Source organism: Symphalangus syndactylus, chromosome X (assembly GCF_028878055.3).
Source record: "Symphalangus syndactylus isolate Jambi chromosome X, NHGRI_mSymSyn1-v2.1_pri, whole genome shotgun sequence".
Lineage (NCBI taxonomy): Eukaryota > Metazoa > Chordata > Mammalia > Primates > Hylobatidae > Symphalangus > Symphalangus syndactylus.
In genome coordinates, this window is record NC_072447.2 from 48,045,167 (window position 1) to 48,072,238 (window position 27,072).

Below are 27,072 nucleotides of genomic sequence, written 5' to 3' on the forward strand. Positions count from 1 at the left end.
AGGGAAACTGTCCCTTATGAAACTATCAGATCTCACAAGACTTATTCACTGTCATGAGAACAGCACGGAAAGACCTGCCTCCATGATTCAGTTACCTCCCACTGGGTCTCTCCCACAAAACATGGGAATTCAAGATGAGATTTGGGTGGGGACACAGCCAAACCTTATCAGAGAGTAAAATAATAAGTGGCTTTCAAGTGTTCAGGGGGACAAAGGGAGGGAGGAATAGGTGAAGCAATGAGATTTTTATAGTGGCCAAACTATTCTGTGTAGTACTGTAATAGTAGGTACAAAACATTATGCATGTGTCAAAACCCATAGAACTTTACAATACTAACAGTGAACCCTTAGATAACCTATGAATTTTAATTAATAACAATGTATCAATATGGGTTTATCAGTTTTAACAAATGCATCACACTATTCAAGATGTTAATAATAGTGGAAAATTTTGGTGGGGAGGCTTTTGGAAATTTTCTTGTACTATCTGCACCTTTTTTGTGTGAACCTAAAACTGCTATAAGAAACTGAAGTTGGTTGTTAATCTAAGAAAATCAAACAATAGTGCCAATACTCATTGACTCATGTTTTAGTGATCTTTGTCTTTCCCTTGACAGGTTTTAGAAAGATATAAATTGCCTTCCTAATTCTGCCTTTTGCCAGTTATATGATCTTGGTCCATTTTCTGAACCTCAGTGTTCCCATTGGTGAAATATGGTTAACAATACCCAACAGATAACATATTGAGGATACCTGCAGGAAGAAGAGTCGCATGAGATCTTCAATACATGTCCCTTCCTTTCACCTTTTTAAAATATTCTCTCCTAGCAATAAATAAATAAATAAATGTGGGGCTTCCCCAGCCATGTGGAACTGTAGGTCCATTAAATCTTTCTTTGGTAAGTTGCCCAGTCTTGGATACTTGCAGGAGGAACAGTTGCATGAGATCTTCAATACATGTCCCTTACTTTCCCCTTTTTCAAATATTCTCTCCTAGTAATAAATGGGAACAACTTGAGACAAACATCCCTTGCATACTTTCTTATTGAACCATGTTTATTTCAATACCCACTCTCCTTTCCTCAATATCACTCAAATTTTTGTATTTTGTTCTTCCTTTTTTTATATCTTCAGGTCTCAGAACACAACTTAGAAAGTACCTAGAGGATTTACAATAAGGTAGAAATAAGTTGTTCAGCATTCTATTAAGGAATTATTTTTGGTGAATTGTTGAGGCGAATTGTTTGGTGAATTGACTGTACTCTAGCCATAGCACCATGAGAGATTGAAAAAATAATTATGAATAAAACATAAGTCCTGCTTTTAAGTAATTCACAGTCAGAGAAGATGCATGAGAGAAGAAACCATACTGATATAGTCATCAACACCTCAGTGTGAATTCATTTTAGATAGTTTTCTCAGACATATTGATGCACGAGATGTGGCCTCAGCATAAGAATGCTGTGAATCCCAGTGGGAGAAGGTATCCCTTAAAGGAAGGTGGGGAATTGGAGAAATTGAAGTTTACTAGCACTAAATAATACTCTACTTACTTTGAAATTATATTCATTAAAAGCAAATACTCTCCCCTTAAAATCCTATGCTTTGAACTAAAAAATTCAGTATGAAAGATTTGTATCGGTGGAAACAAAAAAAAGAAGAATTATTTATGTACATTAAGCTTTAAAGAGATTTTGGATTTTTAATCCTTTTATATTGTTTCTAAGAAACTCATTTTGGTCTTTTTGCACTACAAAATTAATGTTCCTACAGTGTTTGAACTTTTTGTTTCTCCTGCATGTATAGACTTTGAATATAGGTTTCAAAGAAAATTTAATGATCTTGTTTTGTTTCACATTTCCCTAATTAAGGTGTTAATTATGATCAAACTGCATGACATCACAATTTGTGAGGGTAAAATTCACTTTACCCTCACTCTAATTTTTCCTAATTTTATTAATAAATGATGTGTTTTCAGTAATATTTTAATTCTTTTTATTCATGAATATTATTTCCTAGATTAATGATATCTGTAGAACCTGAAATTAAAAAGATATTCTGGAGCAATTAATTTATTTACCTGAATTTTCAATATTAACAGTGTTATTTTCATAATATTTGTATTCCTTCATTTCATAATTTAAGTTTTTCTTGAAACAGTGTATATATTTTTAGGTAGTACCCACAATGCTAAGTATGTATGTCCCAAATTTCCTGAAGCTCTTTTCAGAAAAGTTACAGAGAATATTAATTAGATATGTATATTAGCTCTTTGTCTAGATAATCGGATATAAAATAGATCATTCATATATAATAATATGTTTGCCTTCTAACTCATCCCTACTTTCCTTTTTAAATATAGCATACTTTTTAAATATTATTTTGTATTATTTCAAAGTTAAAGAGACCAAAAAAAAAAAAGCCCCACCATTTCCATGAAATTAAATCTCCCTTCTAGAAAAGATGTATTCAGCATCTACTTGGGATTCTTTGCCTTAAAACTTCTGAAAGATTTCACAAAATTAAAATAACCATGAAAACATAACCAGCAGCATATATTTTCCAATACAATATCTTTCATCATCTTTATGTCTGTTGGATTTTTATTTCTCACTATGTCTCAAACCCTTAGTGTTTTACATAGTAGTTCTGTCTTAAGATATAATGAAACTTATTTTAGTATAGAGACTTTTATTAAGAATAATACAGTGAATTTTATTATCGTGTATTAGACCAGAATCTAGACAAATATTCTTACAGTGGATGTGGATGTTCTTATGAATCTATTACACTAGAGATTAAAATTTCTACAATAACATCAAATACTTCCTAGTGGACACAAACAGGTATGATATACTATGAAGAATAAAACATACAATTTAACTGTAGAATTGAGATTTCCAGCAATGAATATATAAGCAATAAAATATACAAGTGACTTTACCAGCAGTAGTAGCAAATTTTGAATACAGAATAAAGCAACTGTGTTCCAAACGTGTCAGGAGAACATTAGTAGTATCATTATAAATGCCAGATACCCACCCCTGCATCAATTCCACATATTTGAAATTCACTGGCTTGTGTGACCTCAAAGTTTCCAAATGTTGAAGTTGTATCTGGCAAAGTGAATACCATAACACTACTTGCCTTGGCCCTAGGAATAGTCCCTGTTTTAGGATTAAAGCATAATTACTTTATTAATAATGATAATTGATGAAAATGTGAATAACCAGTAGGGGAAATGATATTGGCTTGAATGATTCTGAAGATCAGCAATTGAGCTTGCAATGTGATCTATTTTTTCAAAATGTTTGAGCCAGCTGGTAAGACCTTGTGTCAGAGGGTAACAAAACTCCAGTTGGTGGGCTGACATTTAGGATTACCAATATATATAGTCCATCTGACCTTTTTTTTACACTTCCTTTTGGTGAGACTGATAACTGATATTCAATACAAAGTATTTAAATATAAACATGTCATATTTGTAGCTGCCATGCTCAGAATAGTGGTGCTTTAAAAGTATTCTAGCAGGTCTATTCTGATTCTCTCACTGTTGTTAAACCAGAAAATCTGAGACAGGTCTTAGTTAATTTAGACAGTTTATTTTGCCAGGGTTGAGGACACACCCATAACACAGCCTCAGGAAGTCCTGAGGACATGTGCCCAAGGTGGTCGGAGCACAGCTTGATTTTATACATTTTCAGGAGACATGAGACATCAATCAATATGTAAGAAGTAAATTAGTTCCATCCAGAAAGACACAGGCTTCCAGGTCACAGGTAGGTGAGAGACAGATGGTTGCATTCTTTTGAGTTTCTGATAAGTCTTTCCAAAGGAGGCAATCAGAATATGCATCTATCTCTGTGAGCAAAGGGATGACTTGAATAGAATAGGAAGCAGATTTGCCCTGAGCAGTTCCCAGCTTGAAGGGTCCCAAAGCTATTTTTCTTACATACTCTGTTTTCTGCTCTTTATCACTACGTTCTCATTATTGATTGCTATTTCAAGGTTCTGTCATTTCTTCTTTCATCGTTCTCAAAATCACTCTCACTTATTTTCAAATATTCTTTCTGTTATTAAAACCTATTTATAGCAACTAACTGAAAATAAATAAGAAATTAGAATACAAACAAATAAACAACACTTCAACAAATAAATCTTGGGCTGGGCAGGTACCACTTCAGAGTACCATCTATGCTTTTCCCATTGAAGAGAAACTGGCCATCCCAGAGGTGTTTCAGGCTGGCTATTTACTTGGCCACACTTTGTACTGTCTTCCCCTTAACCACCCAAGGACAGCTATTCCATAAAGGCTAAGCAATGCTTGGTAAGAAATATTTTCCTCTGTTAGCATTTTGAACATGTAATTTTAATAGAATGTGACAGTTAATAGTAGGAGCTGAAGAGCAAGAGGTATGTGATGTGGAATAAAAGACAGAAACAACTATAATGTGCTATGACCAAAATGTACATGGAAGCAGAGTAAGGTTTCAAAAGAGCATAGGAAAACACTCACTAAGAACCACCATGTATCCTGATGAAACTTCAGCCCAGTTCCAGTTTTATTGCGTAGATGTCTCCACAATAATTTTTTTTTCTGAGTTAAACGGAATGAGTTCTTGTTGTTTATATCAAACAGGGATATCATTAATTCTGACATAGTCTCAGAGCATCTAAATGACCACTGTGATCCAAGAACCATCATTTCTCTGGATAATAATGTAGCCTCTTTATTGCTCTGCTTCGGCCTTTGCTCCAGAATCTACTCTCCAACAGCAGCCAGAGAGGTCATTATAAATGCATTATAGATAATATCATAACTTGTTCAATAACCTGCAATGGTTTCACATCCCAGAGTAAAAATAAAAAGTGCTTGCCATGGCTCAAAGAGGCCTCCATGGCTATTCCTCTATACCTATCCAGCTCCAATTAGGGGCACTGGCCTCTTGACTCTTCTGGAAATACTCAGCAAATTTTCTTTTTTTTCCCTCAGTCATTTGCACCTGTTTCCTCTGCTAGAAGCGAAGCCTCTTCCCTAGACATCAACTTGGCTCCCTCTGTCACTTCCCATCACTTTGAGAAGCTTCACCCTAGCCCTTCACCAGCACTCTGTGTTCCATTTATAGTGTCATTATTTTATCTAAATTGTTACAACCTGATGGAGCATATATTAATGTATTATGTTTGTGGTCTTTCTTCCCCCGCTAGAATAGAAGCTCTACAATAGACAGTGGTTGTTTTAATATATGGGATCACTAGCCCCTGAAATACTAACAAGTACTCATAAAGCACTCAATAGATGTTTTTTGAATTAATTAGTTAATATACAAAACTTATGTATCATAACCTCATGATTAGAATCATCTAATTTCGCACTGAAGGAATATATGATAGTTAGAAGGGGATAAGGAAAGAGAGGAGAATATGAACAAAAAGGTGGAGTAACTAAATTAAAATACAATGTGCACTTATATCTTCACAATACAACTAAACTTCACCATCATTTGTCTAGAGATCTGAGACAAAAATCAGAAATAGAGAACAAGGAATGTGAGAATTAAAAGGAAATTACATTTAATAATGATGTTTATGTAAAATGTGATAGGCTAATTTAATATAAATCCATGAAAGAAGCATAAAATGGAGGATATATGGGAAATATGTGGCAGATAAAATTTTTATTGAAGCAAATTATTTTTACATCATTTTATCACCAATTACTTCCTTATTCACAATTCAGTTTCACCTCCTTTGTATATATTTTAAGCTGTAATTTTGACACAATTTATGACAAAGGAAATATATACTTCAATATTATCACACTGTTAGCCAAAAATATTTGAACAAAAATAAGTATTGCTTTCCAAATAATTTTCTTAAAGGAAGTACAATCTTACCACTGAAAATTAAAACAACAATCTAGGTGAATTGTTATATTGTTCCAAATATGATTTCTAAGATTCTAATGTTTTTATGACTTATAGGTCTTTTAAAAAACTATTTGAGAGACAGGAATGTATATTAGATTATTTTATCTGGTTTAGGTAGAATAAATGTAAGCAATGACAAGTGATATATACGTCATCATGCTTGTATTTTCTTTTTTTTTTTTTTTTGAGACAGTGTCTCGCTCTGTCGCCCAGGTTGAAGTGCAGTGGCGCGATCTAGGCTCACTTCAAGCTCCTCCTCCTGGGTTCACACCATTCTCCTGCCTCAGCCTCCCGAGTAGCTGGGACTACAGGCGCCTGCCACCACGCCCGGCTAATTTTTTGTATTTTTAGTAGAGATGAGGTTTCACCGTGTTAGCCAGGATGGTCTTGATCTTCTGACCTCGTGATCCACCAACCTCGGCCTCCCAAAGTGCTGGGATTATAGGCATGAGCCACCGTGCCCGGCCTCATCATGCTTATATTTTCTAAATATTGAAAAGACTTCATAGCAATCAATTATTCCCTCCTTTTCTCCCTCCTTTATCCTTTCCTTTCTTTCATCATATATATAATATATATAAATATTGTATATATTAAGTGCTTATAATGTATCAACATACAACATCAGTCAAAATCCCTACCCTTAAAACAGACTAGTCAGTCTTCTTTTCTTCATTATATTTTCATTTCTTTCTGCCTTCCTTTCTCTAAATTATAAAATGTAACTCAGGAATATATCATTCCTCCCTTTTTTTTTCTTCTCCTTCTTTCCTTTCTCCCTTCCTTTTTTATTTTCTTCCTGCCTTCCTTCCACAGGTATTCCACGAATAAGTACATGTAAAAGATCCAAATGATACAGAAGTATAAAGAGTAAAATACAAATGCCTACAACCGCCCTTCTTGTATTCTACTGCTCAGAGAGCAAATGTGGGTCATGAGAATACTCCAAACAAATATTCTGCTTTAGGAGAAGAAGGACAGATTTTGTATGGAGGTTTAGCAACAGAATCAGTTGTAGATCAGTTGGTTTGGGGAATAATTACTCCAAACTGGTTCTTAAAAGAGGGAGGAATTTATGTTGTGAATTAGCTCTCAAAGGCTTGTGTTTTCAAGAGTGGTGAGGTTGAACAGTTAGGGCCTAAAAACATGTGGGTGCCAGAGTGGGAAATATTAAGTCCTTTGTGGTCTCTTACCTATATTTCATAATTATCTCTTATTGTCAAGTAATGAGATGCTCCCCCTGAGTTCATTTTCTACACATTTAAAACTTATCCCTGTGAACAGGCAAATATTTTTTTTTTTTTTGAAATGGAGTTTTGCTCTTGTTTCCCAGGCTGGAGTGCAATGGCGCGATCTCAGTTCACCACAACCTCTGTCTCCTGGGTTCAAGGGAGTCTCCTGCCTCAGCCTCCCGAGTAGATGGGATTACAGGCATGCACCACAACCCCCAGCTAATTTTGTATTTTTAGTAGAGATGGGGTGTCTCCATGTTGGTCAGGCTGATCTTGAACTCCTGACCTCAGTTGATCTGTCCACCTCGGCCTTCCAAAGTGCTGGGATTATAGGCATGAGCCACCATGCCCAGCTAACAGCCAAACATTTTATAATTATTTTAATATTTGTGACAGAATGCTTCCTAAATGGTAACAACAGATTGCTATAAGGATTATTCCCAAAAGAAAAAAATCAAAATTTTTTATTGAATTTCAATAATGACCTACAACTTCACTACCTTCTATGGATATGGGTTATTTACAGGTTAAAACAATAAAAATAGCTGTGTTTCAAGATTTTGTATGATGTTGACTTTCATTTTCAAAATTAATTTTATATTTTCACTCATATTACCTGCTTATTATCGCCTGGTTTTTTTTCTTATTTTTCCACCCCCACTTTCTGATAATTATTATGCATATTAAAACAAACATATATACTATCAAACTGGGAGGGCATAAATTATTGCTGAGTAAAATCCCCATACCACTTTCCCCCAATCCCACCTTTTGAAGGTAACTATTTCTAGGAGTTTGCTGCACAGTCTTCTTACTATATTTTATGAGTATTCAAGTACATATATGTTAAAGCAAAGGCAAACATTTCATCTATATATATACGTGTGTGTGAGAGTGTGTGTATAGGCATATAATGTCTTTTAAATACAAATTTAATTCTACAATTCATATAATTTTGCATTTAAAAATAGAACAAAATCATCATGGATATTTTTCTGGGTCAGTACATAGAGATTTATTATATTCCTTAACTTCCTTGTATTATAGGTAGACTTGTAACTAACAGCTCCTTTCCACTTTCTAATTTAATCTGATTTTGTAAATCAAAGATTGCACCACTTAGAATTGCACTGTATTTACTTACTGGATGAGAGTGGTTGCCTAAAACATTCTCCTATGAATCAAGTAGCTAAGTCTTCACAATTTATTTCAAACGTCACATTCTCACAGCAGCCATCACCGACCGCTGTCTATAAAGTTGCACCTCCCAACATACACCCACCCCATCACACTGTATCTTTCCTTTACAGTGCTAAGCACAATATGAAGTTATCTTATTTTTGCTTCTTCATTGGGACTAAATCTTCATTAATCAAAATCCTTGTTTGGCCTCTTCTTTGATCTATTTCCCCGTATTTAGATACCTCCCTGACACATAGTACATATTCAATATACATTGATAAAATGATTGAATAGATGAATGCATGGGTGAGTCCTTATTGCATCAACTTTACTTACACATGTACCACCCTTATTTACCTGTCCTTTTACATTGTAGAATGTTGAGAATGCCAGGTTAGTGAACTGTAAGAAAATGATCAAGAATGCATACAAACTGGAAGACCTAGACTCCTAGGAGTAATTTCACAAAACGTAGATCTGAAGCTTGAAAAAATACAGTTAAGAATAACTTGCAGGGTTTTTAGAATCATTTTCAGAGCATGACTCACAACAGCAAAAAGATCACAGTCTAATTTATTGACAGTAGATGGGGCAATGTTATGAGGTGACAGAAAAAAAGTAAAATGTCTTAGCTTCTATTTTGTTTCATTTTTTTCTTCTGCCAGAGTGAAAGAGCATCAGACTGGAGGGGACAGAACAAATAATTCAATGAAAACATTGAACTTTAAAATAAGAGGAGAGACTAAAATAATATCTCCCTCTGAATGAGTTGTGTTGTAAGACTGAAGACAGTCTCTTGATTTGGATTCTCCTAAAAGTCAACTTTGACTCTAGGCATGGGTGTAAGTAATTTATCTGAAAAGTTATCTAAGAAAGCACAAGCAGGGAACACTAAGGTGGGGAAGAGAGAATGGCAATCAAAGGCATATTAATGAGTGGCTTACTCATACAAATTTTGTCAGTCTTTTTGGGATTGGGATCAAAGCATCAGCAATTTTTAAAGTTCCCCAGGTTATTCTAATATGCAGCCAAGTTAGAGCCAGCGTTCAAAAACTTAATATTTAAAATGTGCTCCTTAGAGCAGCAGCAACAACACCAGCAGCATCTTGGAAGTATTGAGAATGCAGAATCTTGGGCCTGGCCCAGACCTGAAAAAACAGAATCTTCATTTTCACAGTATCCCCCAGTTATACACGTGAACATTTAAGTTTGAGAAGATTTAGTACTTGATGTGGTTTGGTTGTGTCCCCACCCAAATCTCATCTTGAATTGTAGTTCCCATAATCCCCACATGCCTTGGGATAGACCTGGTGGTAGGTAATTGAATCATGGGAGTGGTTACCTCCATGCTGTTCTTGTGATAGTGAGTGAGTTCTCAGGAGATCTGATGATTTTATAAGGGACTTCCCCCCTCCTTCACTCTGCACTTCTCCTTGCTGCCACCATGTGAAAAAGGATGTGCCTGCTTTCCCTTCTGCCATGATTGTAAGTTTTCTGAGGCTTCCCTGCCTATGCTGAACTGTGAGTTAATTAAACCTTTTTCCTTTATAAATCACCCAGTCTCAGGTATGTCTTTATTAGCAGCATGAGAGCAGACTAATATAGTAAATTGGTACCAGGTAGTAGGGTGCTGCTGTAAAGATACCCCAAAATGTGGAAACGACTTTGGAACTGGGTAACAGGTAGTTTGGAACAGTTTGGAGGGCTCAGAAGAAGACAGGAAGATTTAGGAAAGTTTGAAACTTCCTAGAGACTTGTTGAATGTCTTTGACCAAAATGCTGATGGTTATATGGGCAATAAAATCCAGGCTGAGGTGTCAGATGGAGATGAGCAATTTGTTGAGAAATGGAGCAAAGGTGACCCTTGCTTTGCCTTAGCAAAGTGACTTGTGGCATTGTACCCCCACCCTAGAGATCTGTGGAACGTTGATCTTGAGAGAGTTGATTTAGGGTATCTGGCAGAAGGAATTTCTAAGCAGCAAAACTTTCAGGAGGATGCAGAGCATAAAAGTTGGAAAATTTGCAGCCTGATGATGTCATAGAAAAATAAAACCAATTTTCTGGGGAAAAATACAAGCCTCCTGCAGAAATTTGCATAAGTAATGAGGAGCCAACTGTTAATCACCAAGACAATGGGGAAAATATCTCCAGGTCATGTCAGAGACCTTCATGGAAGCCCCTTCTATCACAGGCACTAGGGCCTAGGAGGAAAAATAGTTTTGTGGGCTGGGCCCAGGGCTCCCCAGCTGTGCGCAGCCTAGGAGCTTGGTGCCCTGCATCTCAGCCACTCCAGCCTTGGCTAAAAGGGACCAAGGTACAGCTTGGGCTGTGGCTTCAGAGAGTGCAAGCCCCAAGACTTGGCAGCTTCCACGTGGTCTTGAGCCTGCAGGTGTACAGAAGTCAAGAATTGAGGTTTGGGAACCTCTACCTAGATTTCAGAGAATGTATGGAAATGCCTGGATGTCCAGGAATAAGTTTACTGCAGGGGCAGAGTCCACATGGAGAAACTCTGCTAGGGCAGTGCAGAAAGCAAATGTAAGGTGGGAGCCCCCACACACAGTCCCCACTGGAGCACTGCCTAGTGGAGCTGTGAGAAAAGGGCCATGGTCCTCCAGACTCCAAAATGGTGGATTCACTGACAGCTTGCACTGCATGCCTGGAAAAGCAACAGGCACTCAACACCAGCCCATGAAGGCAGCTAGGAGGGGGGTTGTACCCTGCAAAGCCACAGGGGCAGAGCCGCTCAAGGCCGTGGGAGCCCACCTCTTGTATTAGTGCGACCTGGATGTGAGATATGGAATCAAAGAAGATCATTTTGGAACTTTAAGGTTTAATGACTGCCCTATTGAATTTCAGACTTGCATGCAGCCTGTAGCCCCTTTGTTTTGGCCAATTTCTCCCATTTAGAATGGGTGGATTTACCCAGTGCCTGTTCTCTCATTGTATCTAGGAAGTAACTAACTTGCTTTTGATTTTACAGGCTCATAGACAGAAAAGCGTGCTTCGTCTCAAATGAGACTTTGAACTTGGACTTTTGAGTTAAAGTTAGAATGAGTTAAGACTTTGGGGGACTGTTGGAAAGGCATAATTGGATTTGAAATGTGAGAACATGAGATTTGGGAGGGACTAGGCCTAAATGATGTAGTTTGGCTCTGTTTCCCTAAGCAAATCTCATCTTGAATGGTAGTTCCCATAATCCCCACATGCCCTGGGGGAGACCCAGGGGCAGGTAATAGAAACATGGCAGTTGTTACCTCTGTGCTGTGCTGGTAATATTGAGGGAGTTCTCACAAGATCTGATGATTTTATAAGGCACATGCCCCCACTTCACTGTGCATTTCCTCCTTGCTGCTGCCATGTGAAGAAGGGCGTGCCTGCTTCCTCTTCCACCATGATTATAAATTTCCTGAGGCCTCTCCAGTGATGCTGAACTGTGACTCAGTTAAACCTCTTTCCTTTAAAAATTACACAGTCTCAGGTATGTCTTTATTAGCAGTATGAGAATGGAGTGATACAGTACCACACATTGAAATCACTTGTGAAGTTTTACAAACATTAATACCTAAAAACCAAAGGCACCAACCCCAGAAATAGTGATTTTTTTAGTCTGGTGTACAGCCTGGGAAACGGGCACTTCACACCCTCCTCCCAGCTAATTAAATTATGTAACAAGATTTGATGCTGCTGTTATTTCTGTTTGAGTTAGATTTAAAGAGATTTCTAGGTTTCTTCTATAGTATCTCAATGCCTCACCCTTATAAAGATTATTGTGCTAATTGTAAAGATTATAATTTCAATTTGATTCTTTGTTTTCTCAATTACCACTGAATTCTATGTTCTATTTTCTTTATTGTCTTGTACTTTTACATCTCATGTTTTTCACTCACCTGCCACTTCCTTACTTGATCCTTCTACCTGAGACTATATTTACAAATAATTCAGTTTTTCACCTTAGCTGCTCTTTAGAATCATATGGGAAACTTAAAAAATACTGATGTTTGGGTACTATGCCAGAGAATAAGATTCAATTATTTGTGGTAGTTTCAAATATGCCTTTTTTTCTTTAATTATAATATTCTGCTGATGCCTTCAATGTGCACCTAGGATTGAGAGCCCATGGGTTTATTTATCTTGTTTGAAAATTTAAAAGACAAACAGAAAAGGATAAATGGTTATATAGAACTTGTTAAATGCTTTTGTGTATAAATTCCTTAATAGTTCAGTCTGTGCATTGTCATTTTATTGTTTAGTGCTGTAACTGTATACTTTTAATGTTTAATAAATACTTGGTGAAAAACTGGAAATAAATAGTACTAAAAATTCTCTTATTTCATTTTCACAACACCCTTGAGCTAGATATTTTTTCATGATGCAGATGAGGTTATTTGGTGGAGTAAGGATCTCCGTGAATTTATGGTTATTAGAATAAGATGGATCATGTTATCGTTCACAATATTTTTCCTAGCTAAGGAACAGAACTGGTAACACTTGCTCCATATTGCTCCCAGGGTAACCTCATGTGTGTCTTGGTATAACATATGCAGTCTAGAGGTATGAAATGCTAGAACAGTTATAAAATTGAGTGCTATGTAAATTTGTGGATTTTCGTGAAGATGCATCCAATTCTGGGACAGGAGATGGATTACTTTTCCTGCTATTAAAAGTTCTACTCAGGCCAGGCATGGTGGCTCACACCTGTAATCCCAGCACTTTGGGAGGCCAAGGCAGGTGGATCACCTGAGGTTGGGAGTTTGAGACCAGCCTGACCAACATGGAGAAACCCTGTCTCTACTGAAAATACAAAATTAGCCGGGTGTGGTGGTGCATGCCTGTAATCCGAGCTACTCAGAGGCTGATGTAGGAGAATTGCTTGAACCTGGGAGGCAGAGGTTGTGGTGAGCCAAGATCATGGCATTGCACTCCAGCCTGGGAAACAAGAGCAAAACTCCATCTCCAAAAGAAAGAGAAAAAAAAAGTTCCACTCAGGCTGGGTGCAGTAGCTCATGCCTGTAATCCCAGCACATTGGCAGACTGAGGCAAAAGGATCACTTGTGTCCAGGAGTTTGAGACCAACCTGGGCAACATAGTGAGACCTTGCCTCTACAAAAAAATCAAAAATTAGTCAGGCATGGCAATGCATGCCTGTAGTCCCAGCCATTTGGGAGACTGAAGCGGGAGGATCATTTGAGCCCAAGGGACCGAGGCTGCAGTGAGCTATGATCACACCACTGCACTCAGCCTGGTTGACAGAGTGAGACCCTGTCTCAAAGATAAAAGTTCCACTCAAGTTATTGTTGTCAATTTTTTTAGTATAAAATGATTTATATTTTCTAGTATTCAAAGAAGTTTAATTATCATCTATTAAATAGGCATAATGTCTAATTTATTGGTTGTAATGATATGAATTATTTATAAGCTATAATTACTGGACCTACAGGATTTGTATAGTATGGTAATTCTTAGTATTAATATTGATTATCTTATCAACGACATCTAATAAGGAGCAGAAATATATTTACTATTAATATACTAATGAGCATGGCATTCATACATGCTTCTAGATATTCTAAATTTATTCATGTGATAAAATGAGCTTAGAGTTTCTTAAAGTGAGAAGTGTAAAAGCCTGGTCCCACAGAATGTTAACCAGCTTTAGTCTCAAATAATTCTTGTGATAAAATGTGTTTGAAAAATACTAGTTTGAGTAACTTTTAGTAGGTTCCTTTGTGATGGCCTATTCAGAGCCTATAGTGTGGTTTTATTAGGAATATACAAAGGGTTATAATATAGTATACAGCATTTCAACAACTTATTTGGGTATTTTGAACATCTTATTATATTATAGAGTTGATATTCCTTGGAACACATTTTGAAAAACATCCATTCAAACCATTAGCTTATACCATATCAAGTTAGTCTCCAGAACAACTGACTTTTCTGAAATGCACTTTAATGTTTTATGTTCAGTATCTCTCATAGGTAATTATAAGAAAGATTTCTATAATATATACCATTCACCTTTGCTATGATATGTAATTTTTATCAATGTATACCTTATCATAAAATGTTTTGTATATTAATTTCTATTGAGAATTTTTAGGAATTTAGTTCCAGAGATACTTACAAGTTCTCAAAATAAGTGCTATGCTTTTCCATGCTGATTATGAGAGCTATGTCGCTACGTGATGTTTGGCCTTCCTCACTCAAATATCAAAAGTCAGATTTTATGCACACTTACTGCAGATTGTAAAAGCTCTCACTGTTGGATATTTTAATTTTTCTTCTTTTCTTGGACCAAATATTCAGAGTCTATACTGTATTTTTATTGTATATAGGTTTTACTTGAAGCCCCTACAAACCATTTCAGAGACGTGGCATAGAAGTAAGCTTTATAAATGGAATTCACTGCCTTCTATTTTTTCATGCCTCTTCTGGGCTATCTGTAATTACCCTTGGCTCCAGCGACTCTATGCTTTTCATTCTGAGTCTCAGCTGGGGCCATTTTTTTTCTCCTCGGGAAATCTTGCCATTTGAGTATGAAAATGCCTCTTTTCCAGTCAAAGCTATCAGAACAAAAACCATTTCCTTATTTAACTCTCATTCATCTTTGCATGAAGGACATTTCCAGTGGCAGAAACTCCTCTGCATCAAAATCATTAGAAATAAAATTGTTATTCCAAGCTTCTGCCTTTAGTACTTTACCAAGCATCTATTGAAGTTATATGACCTTTTCTCAGATTAACTGTAGTTCCTATCTATGATCTCCTGAGATTTCCTATTGAATGTCTGCTTCTGTCATGTTTTTAAGGATTGGGCCAGTCATGTCCTATTTGTCCCCAGATCAATTACTGTCTTCCCTGCTCTCCCCTTCACTACCTGAGATAGACCACTGAAGACTATATGTCTCAGGTTTCCTTGTCAAAAAGATTCCTGTTGGGTTCGACCAAGAAGAGGTACTGGCAGTTGATTAAAACAAGGGAGGAAGCAAGAAGCCAGAGTATTTCCATCACCTCTCTCTGATTAAGCAGTGTCTCTACAAAGTTGTCGCTTCTGCAGTATGTTTCCCCTGTGATTCTAGCCTTCAATGGAAATTATCTTCATTCATGGTCTTAGCTCATACCTTTCATTTCCCACTGTGTTGCCTTAACATTGTCATGTCTTCTCACCCTCTTTGTTCCTTCAGTCCTAGAAGAAGTAAGACCTTCCTGATGTTGAAAATCTCTGGATTACTTTGCTTTTGTGTGTGTGTATTTTCTATATATTATTTTCTTTTTTTGAGACAGAGTCTTGCTCTGTCGCCCAGGCTGGGGTGCAGTGGCACAATCTCGGCTCATCGAAAGCTCCGCCTCCCAGGTTCACGCCATTCTCCTGTCTCAGCCTCCCGAGCAGCTGGGACTACAGGCACGTGCTACCACACCCGGCTAATTTTTTTGAATTTTTAGTAGAGAGGGATTTCACTGTGCTAGCCAGGATGGTCTTGATCTCCTGACCTCGTGATCCACCTGCCTTGGCCTCCCAAAGTGCTGGGATTACAGGCATGGGCCACTGCACCTGGCCATGCGTGTGCGTTTTCATTTCTTCCAACATCTTTACGTATTTGCTATATAACTATCTGGTGAGGGTTTCCTTTTCCTGCCTAGAATGTGACTTATATGAGTATTTAAATATTATCTTATTTTTTCCCAGTTTATGATTTCCTTAAGGAAGTATATTTATATTTTAATGAAAAATATATTTTTTAAAATGTTCTCACAAAGTTGTAACATATCTAGATTTCTATTTTTCATCTACTCATAAATAAACATTAATGCATTGTAACTTTGTTATTTAGTTGCACTAATATTTGTACACACAAATATATATTTAGTGACAAATTATGACAACTCCCTTTGTACATATATAAGTTGGTTTGATTTTTAATTCAAACCAGAATAATGGAAACCATATGTTTTTATGAAAAATTCCACATAAACATACTGGGTATATCTACTGCATTGAACTAACTTCCAAAATTAATAGATGTAGGAAAATGCCAACATCACATGCAGTGATAGCTAAGCATGGCTGGTAATTATTTGGTATTATAGTTGAGAACCACTGATTAAATATGCAATTTATAATGTACACTGCTGATATAAGTAATTTTGTTCTGTTGCTGCTGGGAATTAGCCATATTTCCATGCTACATGTATATTTTCCATTTCATTTGGATAAATTCTTAAATATGTAATGGTCTCAACAGTTATAATTTTCATTTATTTTACACAAAAATAGGCATCATTGTATGGTTTTGATAGCTGGTTTATCATGCAAGGTTTTAATTCTCTTTCCTTCAGAACTAGCATGTTCATGATAAAATAAGACAGATCAAAGAGAGTATATGTTTAAAATTTAGTTTCACTGAAGGAATAAAAATGTGCTCTCTGAGTAGTTAGAAAGTATCATTGATTTTTCTCAGTATGATGATTGGTACAAAATCTATTCTGGAGTTTCTTTTTCATCAAGAAGAACTTTAGGTGGACTTAGATAAAATTATAGTATGAAGAGCAACTTGAATATAGAGGAAAGCATTAGAACATAGGTTTTATAAATATTATTAAATGTATTTAGGCCATGTGAATAATGAAACCCATATTAGCAGATAATTTTTCAAATTTTGAACTGCAATTAATGGTTTTACTTTTATTTCTTTCCAAAATATCAGAGTTAGTAAATAAGGTTATAAGTAGCAATGGTAATATTGGAAAAGTAGGGACAAGCTTGAAAAGTGAAGTAGAGGGCCTTTAAACATTACTCGAGGAAACTTAATTAGGTTTTCTTCATTTAACTTATTTATTATTAAGGAAATGTGTCACCCTCTGCCACTATCCCTATCACATTAGAGTCTACCTTGGAAAAGAAATTCTCAAAATAGCCTTTTTTCGAGTTTAAATGAACAAAACATATAGCAACAATGACAAAATTTCACCTTTTTAAAATTCTATTTCTGGATAATGTATTTTTCTATCAATTAAAATGAAGGTTGCCTTTGTCTCTATACATAAAATCACTTTGGGATGTGTATTGTTTCAATTATTGTGAAATACTGAAATGTATTCAACTAGACCATGTCTAGCAGACCCTAAATTCCATGTTCACAACTTGTGACTAAAATACTTGCAAGAATATAGAGAACAAACAAGAACAGAGGTAGGTGGTTAATTTGGTGTAAGAATCCACGAAAAATTTTCACTGGCATCAAGAACTGTGAAGCAATTATACTGGTTGTAAAAGAAGATGGTAGGGAGCTACATAGGCAACTCTCTCCCTGGTCTTTCCTTGGCTCCAGTGAAAATAAGCCCATGTAGATATTTCTCTGACAAATGCTAGTTGTAGTTTGTAGTTCAGGAAGCCAGATTGTGAAAGTGGATTGGTGATAGCCAACAACATTCTGGGAAGTGTAGTTTTTCGTACACAAACTGCCAATGTCAGGGGTATAATTTGGAAGGATTCTGGTAGTGGAATTATTCTCCATGAGTTTGGAAAGTCAGGAAGTGGAAAAAAATAAAACACCAAATATTTAGTTTCCATTCTTAATAAGTGGATGCTGCATATTTTTAGTTAAAATAACTTCTGTGTATATTAATTTGTCCTGAAATTTACATTTGATATGCAGATACTTTCAGCTCCTTAAATGACAATAAAAGTAAAAAAAAATAAGAAGAAGAAATGAAACAACAAGCATCCTATGGAAACAAAACTTTTTCTGAAACCTGTGAGAAAAAATATATCTGTATGCTATTGTTTTTCTTACAGTAATGTTTCTTGCAGATGGTTCTTGGAGATTCGTAGAGGTGTACCACCTTGTTGGCCTTTGACAAGATCCAGGCAATTTTTCTCCATTACCAGGCAGAGACTCATGTTCTCTTCCCTTACTTTCTCCTAAACAGTCTTTCTCTCTCTGTTCTGAGCCACCTAAAGCTGAGAATGGAGTAACACAAGCACCCCTGTGGCCACCATGACTATGACTATGCTGGGTCAGACCCAAAGCCAGCACAGCACTGTGTCTCACCCAAGGCCTGCTGTTGACCACTCTCTGGCTACTGCCTATGTTTGCTCAAGTCCTTGGAGCTGTAAAATCAGTATGTGGCAAAGTCAGCCAGGCCTCTGTCTTTTCCTCCAGGGCAGCAAGTTCTCCCAGTTTCCAGGGAGTTCAAGAGGTGCTCTCTGGGAGACAGGGACTAGAGTAAATAACTTTAGAAATTTACCTGGTATTCTATTATACTGCAGCTAAGCTGGCACTGAGATCACAAAATGGAGTTGTTTCCACCCTTCCATCCCCTTTTCAAAGGCAGAGGAGCCTCACCTTGTGGCCACTGCCACCACAAGCCCATGAGGAATTTTGCCAGACTACTGCTGATGTTCCCTGAAGACCCAAGGTCTCTCATGTCAGTTTGTCATGAATGCATCTGACCAGAGACTCAGCCTTCAAGGCAGTGTGCTCCCCTCTGGCTCAGGGCAAGTCCAGAAATGCTGTCCAAGAGCCAAGTTCTGGAATTGGTGACCCCAAGAGCCCATGTGGTGCTCTAGCTCCCTGTGGCTGATCTGGTCACAGATCAAGTCCAAGACCAAGTGCCCTTTACTTTTCCCGCTACTTTTCTCAAGCAGAGAGTCTGACTTCGTAGCCACCACAGTTGAGAACGTGTCGAGTCTCTCCTGAAGCCAGCAAATCTCAAATTATCACCCAAGGCCCTCAACGTAGTTCCCGGGTATCACTGCTGGTTATTCAAGGCACTCAGGCTCTTCAGTTAGCAGGTAATGAATCCTACCAGGACTAGGTCATTCTTTCCCAGGCAGCAGGCTCCTTTCTGGCCTGAAGCATGTCTAGAAATGTCATCCAGGAGCTGCGGCCTGGAAAGAAGGCCTTATGCCTCCAACCACTACTCTATCTTACTGCAGCTGAGCTCGTATCCAAGGTGCAAGAGAAAGTCCTGTTCATTCGTTCCTCTTCTCTCCTTAAGCAGAAGGAAGGGATCTCTTTTGGAGCCACGAGCTGTTCATCCTGGAGTTATGGGAGGGGTGATGCCAGCACTCCCTTAGCTGCCAAAGCTGTCGTCTGTTGTCTCAGTGGGTCACATGACCGCCTAGTCTATTCTGGGCCCAGATCAGCACTAAAACTTTCCTAAAAGTAGCAGTCCTGGTGGCCTAGGCTGCTTTTCACATTTATTTAGAGCCACAGAGCAGTTTAGCCCACGGTGGTAAAGTTTGTGGAAACTTTTTGAGATCAGTAATTCCCCTAAGGCTAGAGCTAGTTTAAATGCTCCCTCCATTGGCAGGCATCTGCTGAGTTTGGTCTCATTTTCCTTTCTGCTGTAACAGGACATCACTGAGTTAAATGTCTCAAAATTGCTGTACTCTCTCTCTCCCAGTACACAAAAATGCTCTCCGTACCATGCTGTGTCTACCAAGTGGTGGGAGAGGGGTTACGTTGACGATTCAAAACTCTTTTTAAAATAGTTAGGATTAAAATAATAGAAAGGTCTCTGAACTGAAAAAATATTAAGCTTTCCAGTTGAAAGTATTCCATAGGTCCTTATTGGAGAGAAAACCTTATAAACTTTCAGGTAACAAGTAGGTTACCTGCAAGTTCAGAGGCCTTTCTGTTATTTTAATCCCTCAAGTATTCAATAGATATACACTAACACATACATGATAATAATGAAGATACATACTGATTTGAGAGTAAATAAAATTATATAATTATTTACATTGTCCTGAGAACAAAAAAGAGAAATTCTCAGACATGTTATGATTCAGAAAGAAAACCATCACTGTGTATCAAAAACAAAGAATTAGGAATTTCAATATCAGAAATAATGCCATTAAAGGCCAAATGCATCAAATATGACAAAAACGGTATTTTGGTATCATAAAAAAAGATGCTGTGCAAATTATACATAGCAGTCTTAAAATTTTATGCGACAAAAGACATAGTTATAAAAACACAAGAAAGAATTCTCCGAGAAATAAAAAGTTAAAGTCTCTGTAATTGTTGTAACCTTCATTATACTCCTTTTAAAATTTGATCTGTCAAGTATACAAAATGTAAGCAAAGATATAAAAGATATGAATGCAATAAGCAAGTCAACTGAATATTTATTCTTTCAATACAAATAAAGAACAGTATATTTACACTAATGGTATTGTATATAATAGTATATAGTATATACTCTGAGGCAAGGGAATAATTCAGTTAACTGACAAGTTCCATGACCTTGTAAGCTTACATTCAAGTTGGAGAAGCAGAAAATAAATTTTAAAATATTTTCAAAAATTTAAAGTTTTTTGTAAGACCTACAAATAAACAGGTAATACAATTGTATCACCTGTTAAAGGTGAGAAATAGAGTAACAAGGCCCCTTAGGTACAAATTAGAATGGAACGCACAGTGTGTGGAGAAAGCAAGGAGTCAGAGTGAAGATCACCTTTAGTTCTCAGCCCCTTTAGTTCTCAGCACCTTCAGGGGTCTCCTTAAGCTGCAGAGCTGTTTTCCCCCAATGCACACCCTTCTCAAGATAGCCCACTTCCTATGACAGATCAAGGTAGGGTTATAAAGGCCCAGACATTTTGGCTCAGTGCTAGACAACTCTGATAGGTGATGTACTTTCCAGAGCACCCCATAAGATTAGCTGAGCTGTCAGGCCTGGATAAGACTTGCATTTCTCCTTCTGCTCAATTCTGAGTTTTTCTGCTCCTTTCTACAGGTAGTAATAACAAGGGCATTCCTTAATAAACATACTGCACACTACACTTTGCCTCAGAACCCAACCTGTAAAATACACAGGAGATAATATATGTGTATAGGCCTCATTAAGCTATGGTAGCAACTTAGAGTTTTTTGAAACTGCAGTGGAATTAAAAGAAAAATTTTCAGCGTACTTTTCACATGTCCATGAAATACTTACCAATATCGAGCATATACATGGCCATAAAATTGTACCTTAATAAGTTCCAAAAATTAGATATCACACAGGTCACATGCTCTTGATTTAATTATATGATCTATGGGTGCCTGAGTGTATTGTGAACTGCCGGTAGAATACAACTGAGGACCTCATGGTGTTCAATTATCTTCACTGCCTCCACCATATTTAAAAAAATTTTTAAATGTTTCACATTCATAAAATTATTCTTGACCTACAAATGTTCTTTTCTTGGGATTAATGAATGCTCATTTCATGGAATTTCTTGATTCTTATTTAGGCATCTGCTATGGTTTGAATGTCCCCTCTAAAACTCATGTTGAAATTTAATTGCCATTGTGATGATATTGAGAGGTGGATCCTTTAAGAGGTGATTAGCTCATGATGGATGGATTAATGCCATTATAACAGAAGTGGGTTAGTTCTTGCAGGAATCCAGCCTCTGTGTCTTGTGTTCTTACTTGCCCTTCCATCTTCCACCATCCACTGTGGGATAATGTGGCAACAAGATCCATACCAGATGCAACCCCTCAGTCTTGAACTTCCCAGGCTTCAGAACCATAAGCCAAATAAACCTCTTTTCTTCATAAACTGCACAGTCTGTTGTAGTTATTCTGTTATAGCAGCAGAAAACAGACTAAGACCACATTTATTCAAGAAGAGTTAGGTTGTACCTTTTTATGTTTTAGACAATATTCTAGGGACTGCGGATTGAGTGATAAAAATAACAGCCTTGCACTGACTGTCTAGGGGAAGTAAACGAAATTTTAAAAAACACATTCTTATCTAGAATTTTTCTGTGTTCTCACCTCCCTCCATCCCTCCCTCTCTTTATCTCTTGCTAAAAATCTGTATCAATAATCCCGTTCAATTTGACAAATATTTATTGACTGCTTCTTAAGTACTAGGAGGCAATGACCCTATATTGTGAATACAACACCAGTCTTGTGCCTTTAGACAGAGATATTTACTCTAAAAATTTAATGAGGTTTCCCGTATCTAACCAGTAGAATCTTTCCACAGGTCTAGTGAATTTTCTCTTTGCTGTTTTAAGTAAAAGCTCAGCTGTGTTGATTTGGCTCTTGCTACAGCTGCTTCTCTGGGAGAAAATTCTTCTGTCCCTGGTTTGTTGAGACTACCTGCTCCCAGAGGATCACCCAAAACAGACATTCCTTTATGCTTGCTTGCTGAGAAGTGTGTGAGTGTGTGTGTGTGTAATTCCATTTGCCTTCTAATGAGCTTTTAGCTTTGTGAAAATGAGATACTACTGCATTTCTGTTAGAGTCTCCTCCACTATTTCTCAGGATACAGAATTAGAAATAAAATATAAGCATAAATACTAGGACATAAATAAAAGGCAAATAAAACTTTATACATAACACCTGGGTGAATGAAAATGGACATTCTAGCTATGTTCAAATATCTACTCAATTGTTACCTTCTTCATGAAATGTTTTGTGATCCATAAATAGGTTAGAATGTCTTTCTTCTTGGAATGTTTATAGTTCTTTAAGATTTTAATAAGATATTCTCATAAAACTTGAAACTTTCATGTTGTTGATAGTTGAAATTAAGTGCCATCCTTCACATGACATATAGATTGATAAAGACAGACATTTTAGCCTAAATGATATAAGTAAAGATAATCAATATTGCACCCACACATTTACATAGGCATAGATTGTGCAGTGGTTCTTGCCTGTAATCCCAGCAATTTGGGAGGCTGAGGCGGGAGGATCACTTGAGCCCAGGAGTTCCAGACTAGCCTGGACAAAATAGCAAGATGTAATCCCTACAAAAAAGAGTTTTAAAGAATTAGCCAGGCATGGTACTGCATGCCTGTAGTCCTAGTTACTCAGAAGGCTGAGGCGGGAGAACCACTTGAGCCCAGGAGTTCCAGGTAGCAGTGAGTTATAATCACGCTACTGCACTCCAGCCTGGGCGACAGAAGGAGAAATTTTTTTTTTTTTAAAGTAAGGACAAAGAGAATGGTTCCCAAATTTTTCTATAGAATGTTATCATCTGGATTTCTTTAAAAATCTTGATGTCTGGCGCCTACTTCAAAAATTCTGATTTACTCTATCTGAGGTATGAGCTGGGCACACTCAACTAAAACCACTAAATTAGGATCATAGCTCTTCTTCCACAAATGAGAGGTAAAGATATTTAAATTTGTCTTATAAGTTAGGGTAATACCCTTTAAACTCCGATTGTAGAAAGAATAGCCGTCATTCTTAAGAAAAACGTACTCCAAGATTTGGGGCTGAGTATTTGAGCTATTTTTGGTGTGAAGGCCAACTGGGAAAATCTTGCTGAATGCCTTTCCTGACCAGATACCATTTTGCCTCATGTCAACTCCAAAAAAAAGGCCTGAAGCTGTGTAATTCAAAATAATTTTTAAGACTAAAGAACTGTATCAATTGGGGCTGGGTGAGTTTTGCTGTTGAGCCCTACTGATTGTGCATAACTAAGAATGTTCTATTGTAACTTGTCAAATCACTTAAGTTATAGAAAACTAGCAAAGATATCCTGTAGTGACAAATAGTACACATGAGTGGAATAAAGGTAGGTGTGGTGTGGGTGGCTTGTTCAGGACCTCATCTTTCTGTTGTGGCCAGGATTTCAATGGTATGATCAGAAACTATAATTGCCAAGACAGGCATCCATGCAGCTGCATAGACAGGTGGAACCTACGAGTCGGAATCCTCAAGGAGTCAGTTGATGCAGTCTAGCCTCATACACAGGTATGCTTTAGGCAAGTCAAAAAAGGTGCCTGAAAGCTGTGGGTGATTGCTCACTGGGTACTGGTACTCAAACTTGGGGATTCTTTGAAATATGTGAAAAGAGGCACCACGTGTGAAAATTGATCATAAGAATTGGGTCATTCTTGTCATAACCAACTAAAACAGAGTTGAGAAGTCAAAGGGAAAAGGCATTCAGGGTACAAAACATTGCTCCAGGTAACTCTTTGCAAGCCTAACTGGTTGCTTTTTGTGACCTAAAACCAGTTTTTTTCTATAGCTTCTGAGATAACTTGCTGCAACTCTGGGACTAATTTTGCCTACCACTGTAACTCACCAATTGGAGCTTACCAACTCCCCAAACCCTTACTAGTGTCAAAGAACTTTCTCAAAGAGCAATACATAACATTTCTCCTTTTAATAAAGCGTTTAACCTTCTCTTTGTTATTGGGACATACCAAAGACCACCTGGTCTGCATGTATGCCCTACCATGCAATTCTTTCTTCCCAAGTAAAACATTAGAGATTAGTCTCTTCATTTTTATTTTGACTCTGACCCTTACTAAAGGCTAGATTTGCTGCTAAACAGGCCTGTCAGCACTTGTCCAATGTATTTTGGATATTTGATGATGTGACCTTATTTGGAAGTCAGATTTGTTGAGAAATCTACCTGTATTTTGTACTTGGCATCTGTGCTTTGGGGCTTTGTCTTATTCCTCTACCGGCCTCACTAGTTATTAATTTCAACCAAAATTTAAGAGAATTTAAGAGGGCTGACTATGACCTTGAAAGCTTAGATTCTAATCTTGGCTCAGTCTTTTCACAAAGGTGTGATTTTAGATTTCTTAACCTGAGTATGAAATAAGAAGCATGATATACCTGACAAATAGTTCTCTTCTTACATTAATTGAAATATTATAGATAATGCATTTGGTATTCTCCTGATATATAGTAAATGATCAGTTATTAGTAATCATTGATTGTATTTTATATTGCCTGCAATTGACAGTACAATGTTTTGTATATGATAGGTATTTAATAAGTATTTCTTTTTGATAAGAACTGTATTCTGATGACATCAACCTGAAAGAGATGTATGTATGACTGACTGGATTGAGGAAAGGGGTGTATTTTGGAAAGACAATCTTTTTAAACCCAAACTCTTTTTATTCTAAGCAGCAGAATGTTTCCAGAAATATTTGAGACAGTACAATAGAAGATTGTATATTTGATGGAAAATGATGAGATTTGTAGCTAAAAAACATGGAGCACCTTCAAAGTGTTCAGAAAGTTTATTGCCCTATACATTTGGAACTAAGCTGATCAGCAAGCTTAAACAGTATATTTATATGTACTTCCAGTATAAGCATACTGATATCTCTTGCACCTTGACTAGATTTTCTTCCTCTTAGTCTTTGATAGTTAGGAGGGAAAAGAAAATAACTTCAAGTGCCATTTTATAGTTTTATTGCTTAGGTATTTCATTCGACTTCTTCAGGCTCAGCTTCCAAAGATTCATTCATCTAAATCAGCCTTAGGCTTCACTTATCTCTAATCCCCCCAAATCATGTTCAGACTGATGCCATAAAGCAGAGATCTCACTTTAAATTTATTTAACCTTCCATTTCAGAAGTTACAATGTGATTTTTTTTATTCTGCTCAAGCAATCACAAATTTTAAGTTTCTTTGAGTTTGTTCCTTAGTGGAAGCCTTTAGGATGCACTTAGAAAACTCCATTACAAGTAAGAGTGGCAAGCAAATAGGACACATTTCCTCAGCATTCATGTGTTGCTATCCTAGGGCTTACCCACCTTGCTAAAGTGTTCATGACATACTATTTTTTAAAAAACTGCTCCTGACTTGAAATGTTGCTCTCATTCTTATTTAGCTTATATTTTCTCTTTTAAATGTGCCGATACATAACTCTCATGAATTCTTATCAACTAACTTGCACATCAGTTCTGATCTTCCTATTTCTTAGATATCTCTCAATCAGAATTTATCTGATTAATAAGTGAGTTGAAGAAATTGCTTTTGATAATTCTATTATTGAATGCTTATTTTTATGAAAAATGTTTGCTCAGTATAAAGCACTGCAACACATAGAGTAAAAATTTCCTTCTTCACAGTAAAATATGGACTTCTATTTTTCTTTGTGTTTAATAGAAAAAAATACTAGCTATTCAAGTGCCAAAAATGGTCAATGTGACTCAGAGTTTCCTGATCTAACTGTAAATTCTCCAATGCAAGGAAACTAACATTTGCCCTCCCAAACACTACGTACAAACAAAATATGTCTTTGTGAAATAAATTATATTAGTACAGACAGGATGTCAGCTTGGTCCATAATGAAAATATAGATTTTTGAGCTGTTTTTGTCATCTCTCCTATTTAAAAACCTTTTGAGAGGAAGCATTTGAAATGCGGTGTTCTGCTTTTGTCAACATTGTATTACAATGTTCTCCTGTCCTGCATTTATTCAGATTAATTAGTCAGAAATTTGAATATGTTCACCTATATATCCTTGTTATTAACAATTAGAAGAATATTTTCAATATATATTGAAATCTTTCTATTGAAACAATTTTAAAAAGGTGATTTGCAGCCAAAATGGAAAGCTATTTAATTGCACAAATTGGTAGACAGGAATCAAAAAATTATGATAACTTCAAGAAATAGAACAGAAATTCTAGGACTCTACCCATCATTATGAATAAACCTACCAAGAAAATGCAGCTTCAAGTTCAACTGTCCATGATGATACAGACTAAAGAAGAAACATGCATGCTTTTCCATGGCAACTTTCCCATATGTTCTCATTATTTTTGTTTTCTTAGGACATTTCTCTTCTGGAAGTGGCTATGGAAAAAGCAATATGCTGTGGTAGACATGCAGGGTCTCAGAATATTTGAGTCCTGGCTTTGCCACATTTCGGTCATGTCATGCCTGTTACCTATTTGTAAAATTATGCCTGTCCCATCTACCTTAGTAAATTGTTATAAGGATCAAATGACATGTACTCTAT